We start from the raw sequence: 6,000 nt of genomic DNA on the forward strand, positions 1-6,000 counted from the left end.
TTGAAAAAATTCAAAAATAAAAAAAATCAATTAATGAATTGAACTTTATTTAATGGTGATGGATAGGGCTCAATAATACCTACATTTGAAAAAACAAAATATTCAATTCCATCGATTCATTAGCGAGCAATCGAAGAAAATCGAAGAAAAAATTTGTTACATACACACATACATACGTACATACATTCGGACACGATCTAAAAATTGCATTTTCGGACTCCTTGGATCATATTGGGTTGATATAACATGAAAAATCAAAAACTTAAATTTGGTCAATTACAATGCTTCCATGCGGAAGCAAAAAACTAGTTAGATACACGCTCGAAACTGAATTTCGTATCAAACAAAAAAGAAATAATAAAGCCAATATCTTCCGAGTAACAAAAAATCATCTCATAAATAACATCGAAAAAGAAACTAATTTTCTCGAAATCCGTGGAAAACTCCAATGAAAGAATATTATGAGTAATTCGTACTATTTAAATTTTCACCAAATCGTATGTAAAGAGATCTTGAAAAAATTATATAATGTTAATAATAATCAATTCTAGCTACATCGAATAGGAATCTAATAAGAAAATCTTGAACCGACGGAAATTTAAAATGATTCACAAAAAAAACTCCTTAAACCGACGGAACGTCTCATGATTACCGGAAGGCCTAACCACCACGCCCGAACGAACTTTTATCCGCCATTATCTGGCCTAAAATATTGTCTCGAAATGCCCGCATTTCACCAAAGAAATCTCACCGAATAAATCCATATTTATCGGCACAAAAATTCAATTCACGAAATAATTCCACTATTAATTCGCCAAAACCAACTCTGGAGATAACCTTGCATATTTTGCTCGCGTATATCGATTTTATTTCCACCCGATAAAGCTATTTTTTCGAAATCTCGGGCAATGCCGCATAAAAATCCTATAACTCCCGAGTAATGGCATCGAAATGAAGCTCCTGCCATGATAGTGGGGCATTTTTGGCATAAAAGCCATAAATTTTCGTCTTGAAGAACCGAAATGCTCGTGGTGGATCTCTCGGGATCGCAGCGCACGCAGAACAGCTCTTGTCCACTAAAAACAAACGGCTTTTATACCGTCAAGAACCGCGAATTAAAACGAACACTTCCCTCGTTCATCAAACAGTCGAGAAACCAGGATGTGCCTTATGTCAACTCGTGGGCATCACATTGAAAATGAACAAAACCATTTCGCTCTCGCTCGAAAGAGATGGCATAATTAATTAGAAAAAGAAACTCGAAGAACTATACCGCAAATTTTAAATCATTACGGGAACCTGAGATGAAGAACAACCCACATAAAACACCCGAGGACCCATCACCAAAACCGTACACAGACTCACCTGTTGCTTGTACACCACGTGCTGTTGGACCCCTCGGTGTCCACTACCAAAAATTCGCTGGAATGTTTCAGTCGTTCGAATCCTCCACAAAAATATATCCACCTTTTCCTTCAGGTTTCCCGAGTCCCTTTAGGACATCCATACGACACCAAAAATATTCCTGCCTCCGCGTCACTAATAATTTTTTCCCTCACGACTTGCTCGCAATGCGCGTATCACACGTAATGGCGGAATATAGCTATTCCGCGTGGTTCTCGGCAGGCCCGGTAGCGCTGCCGCATACCCTAGTACTGCTCGAGTTAAGCGCGCAATCCTCGCATCCAATTTGATTTGAATATTCGATAATTCGAACTCCAAAACGTATTTTACTAATGCCTTTTCGGTAAAGAGCGGTTGTTAGCCCGGTAAATCCGTTGGGAAACGCGATTACCTCTCTGAGGTCGTAATCTCGAGGATCGTAGGGGCAGAAGTAACAGCGATAATAGCAAAAGGAAAATAAAGAATCCAAAACGTAATTGCGATAAACAAAATGATTACTCAAAAGACAGCCACGACAATCCTAAGGGTTGCTACAGCTGCAGTAGTCCCCTAGCCTTTTACCCAAACTACAAAACGTAACTACCTTATCCCCACTATCCAGTATACCGGGCGGTTGCATTTCATCTACTCCTCCACGTATCCCCGAAGATTAAAATTAAGGGGTGGTTCCTTAATCCGCGTAGCTCGGTAATATCTCGGCCCTAAACGACGGAATTCCTTCGGTCCCCGTATTCCCTGTTTTATCCCGACGCGTTATTCAAAGATTCAAAAATTCTAAACTCGACTACCGTCGCATAGACAATTTCAAAACTCAAAATTTATCGAAAGGCACCTACGCTTCTCAAAGAATTATATCCCTAACCTCTAATTTCGTGATCTCCTTACATACTCACCCGTTAATTTTCTTTGATGTCCTCCGAATCTCTTGGGGATCTTCCAAACAGGTGTCAGATTTCTGACCTTGGGCATTGCTCCACGTGACTCGCAGGTGGCATCCGTTTGTGTCCGCCTGGGCTGACTCTTCGTTGGCAAGGTGGTCGATCTATGTCTCTTTAGAAGGGAGAGGTTCCCCGATAGAGAGTTGCTGGGGATTGTCGTCGTGGATGACGTCGTCACCGTCGGTTTCGATATGTTGCGTACGGTGCGGGGAGACTCGGTGGGTGGTAGGAGGGGTTAAGACTCGTTGGGCCCTGGGGTGGTTGCTGACATTGGTGGATTAATCGACGTCTAGCTTCCTCGTGGTGTTGATCCATATGAGGACATCCGAAAGTGTCAACCCCCCAGGCTCCACAAGATGTGCAGAAGAGGTGCGTGGCTTTACTGAGGCAGGCAGGCCACCCGTGGCCGCGCTCTCTGCTATTGTGGCACTGAACCGGCTTCTTGGAGGCTGGGTATGGCCTATGCCTGACATCCTCCATGGGGGGTTTGTTGCGTCTCCAAATAGGATGCTAGGACGCAGAGTCCGGATAGAGGATTAAATGAATAGACACGCACATCAGTGAATTAAATCGTCAATGTCATTTAATCACCACAATAATTAACTAGTACAAAAGAGTATTCCCGTTGAGACTCGATATAAATATAAATACTGATAATGATCTAACCGCGTTAATGACTAGTAGCGGACTATACACACTCAACGTGAGTCTTCAACGATTGCACAATGGATACTGAATAAATCACAGAAAAGTGACGCCAACGCTTGATCGCGTCGATAAGTCAATCCGCAACTTCGAGAGTCACTGACAGATGACGCGAAAACCCCGAAAATTCCTCCAAGTGGCGAAACCAGTCCGCAACAGGGTTGCATCCCAGTTTTCATGGGCTGCTCGAACGTCAGGTTGCGTGCTGCAGGCTAAGGCTGGGCACCGTATGGGGATCGAAAAAATCCAGGCTCCCGTGATGGCAGTATCACCTCCAAGGCATCACCCGCCGAGGCGTATATCTCGAGGATATCTAATGGAGGCTCATCCTCGACGATGTCAAATTGAGGCAATTTCAAGGGTTTCCCGGATGGGGAATTGGGATTGATAGGGGCCTTCGGGTCAGATGGTGTGATAGGGGTTGGGTTGGACTGAGAATGGCTATGATTGGGGTTATTGGTGGAGTTGAAGGATTGGGTTAGGAAGAAGGTTGGCTCTCAGGTAAAATGTGATCGTTCTCCTGAGCATAGGGATCGAGGATTGGGGTTGGGGTTCAATGCTCACCGGGGTCATGCGGACTTCTCTGATGCATGGTTGAGCCGCATGCTCGACGATCATCACTCGCTGTCCACGATGACGTTGTGCAGCTCCATGGAAAAGGAGGCATTACACGTGCGGGCTTCTCCGGCTGCTGGTTCAATAGTGACGTGCTCAGAGCTGTGAAAGCTCTCACGAATCCTGCGCACTTCTCCTCCACACCTCAGATCTCCTTATAAAAGGCAGTGAGAGGTGATCACATCGGTACCTTCGACTCTGGAAAATCCAGCGCGGATGAGGTCTCCAATGTGGCAGCAGGGGTCGTGAGCGTCACCTCCATCTCCTCAGAGGCAATCCTCTTCTCAGTTGTAGCGGCGATGATGTTCTCCGCTGAAGCGGCAGTCATCTCCGTCGAAGCGGCAGTTATCTCCTCGCTCCTGGATTTCTCCAACGTATTCTCGTCCATGTTACTTTGTAATAGAAATGTACAGGCGGAGAGTTTTTGTTCAAGCAGTGCGATAGGTGACAAATACAGACTATGCAAGCAACACGAGTTCCTCATCTCGGATTTATTTTTGAAATACATACGTATCAGGTTCTGCACGGACATCGCACCTTGGGGTTTTTCTGCGAGATCTACCAATTGGTAGCGAGATCGCGAAAGCTTCTTAAAAACGGCATAAAATCCTTCGAATCGAGGTGCTAGTGCCGCGGAAAAGCACTTGGCTGCATTCGATAGAAGGTGAGAACGACGAATGACCAATTCTCCTTCTGCAAACTCGCGGACTCGCCGACGCAAATGATAATCATGGGTTTGCCACGTATGAACCTCGTTGATGGCAAAACTAAGGGTTTTAGGGAGAGTATCAACCGTTTCATGCGATCTACCCATTCCGCTGGTTCTCTGGGTTCAATTAACAAGCCTCCTCCGATTTGTCGCCGTACTATGGCGGCCATTAGTTTTCGTGCGAAATTTGCAAACGCAGGGGACACTTGTAAGGACTTGCAAGGACTCGTGAAATGTAGTGTTATACGCAAATCGGAATTCATGCAAATGTGAGTCCTATGTACGGTGGTAATAGTCAATGAATGCTCGTAGCATCATTTTCAACACTCGATTAACCCGTTCTATGGAGTTAGCCTGCGAATGATAGGCAGGAGAAGTTGATACTCCATCCCTGTCACTTCCGCTAATGCACGGATATCTTCATTCCCGAACTCCGTACCGTTATCCGTGAATAACACGCGAGGAGTTCCTCGACAGGAAATAATGACATCCTCGATATGTTTTCGGGTAATCTTCCCCGTAGCTCTACGCATGGGTATAACCTCGATCCATTTTGTGAGTAGATCTTGGAGAACCAATACGTAGTAATGACCTAATTTACTGGTCAAGAGTGGGCCCATTATATCCACCGCAACGGTGGTCCATGGCTCCTCGACGACTCGATGTCCCATGAAACCACTCGGAGAAGCATTCTCAACTTTGTACTTCTGGCATGTTTCGCAACATGCAGGGCCAGTAGTACTGCTGCATCAGTCGCCTATAGCTTTTATCAACCCCTAAATGACCTGCCTGTGGCAACTCGTGACACTGACCAATCGCCTGAGGGCGAAGTTCTCGTGGGAGTAATAACTTCCATGCATTCAAATCTTCCATTTCTACAGAGATAAATTCGGTGGGACGATGATGGTATAATTGCTCATTTTCTATTTTCCAATCAGGAAACTATTGCGGCAATCTCTGAGCGTGTCTGTACTTTTGATGGTACCATGCATCCTTGCTCTCCCTGGCGCGTAGGTAGTCTCGCTATCTACGCTTTCTCCCTCTGGAGCACTTGACAGGGCATCGCGTACATGATGTAGTGCTCCTTTCCTATGGACGATTATGAAATCGTATTCCATCATACTGAGAGCCCAACGAGCTAGCTGTTCCGATGGGTTCTCCGGGTTATGTAGTCACCTAAGGCTGCTATGATCCGTAATAACGGTGAATGTTATGACGTATTTCGTACCTCTGTGGAACGATGCGAAAATACGCAGTCCTCGGTGACCAAATCTTACAACCAAAAAATGAGTGCCAGTACGTTTTCTCCCAAAATGCACAAAAAATGAAATCCGAAATCCACAGAATCAACCAACGAAGGAACAGCTCCCGACAGCTCAGCATATCAACCGTAGAGGCGGCTAGGTTCCAAAATGCTACTCCGAAAAATTGTTTTGGAATAACTAGGTTCTGAATTATCACAGAAAAAGTCAGAAATGCGGGGTAACAAAATGAATTTTTTAATAAAATAATTGCAATTCGAAAATCTAATTACAAACAAAATATAATGAATAAAACCCCGTCTTATTCTTGATATTCTAGGCACTCAATCCTCGGAAATAAAACACAAAAAAGTTACAAAATAATAAA

Source organism: Diachasma alloeum, unplaced genomic scaffold (assembly GCF_001412515.2).
Source record: "Diachasma alloeum isolate Michigan unplaced genomic scaffold, Dall2.0 Dall_scaffold_00304, whole genome shotgun sequence".
Taxonomy (NCBI): domain Eukaryota; kingdom Metazoa; phylum Arthropoda; class Insecta; order Hymenoptera; family Braconidae; genus Diachasma; species Diachasma alloeum.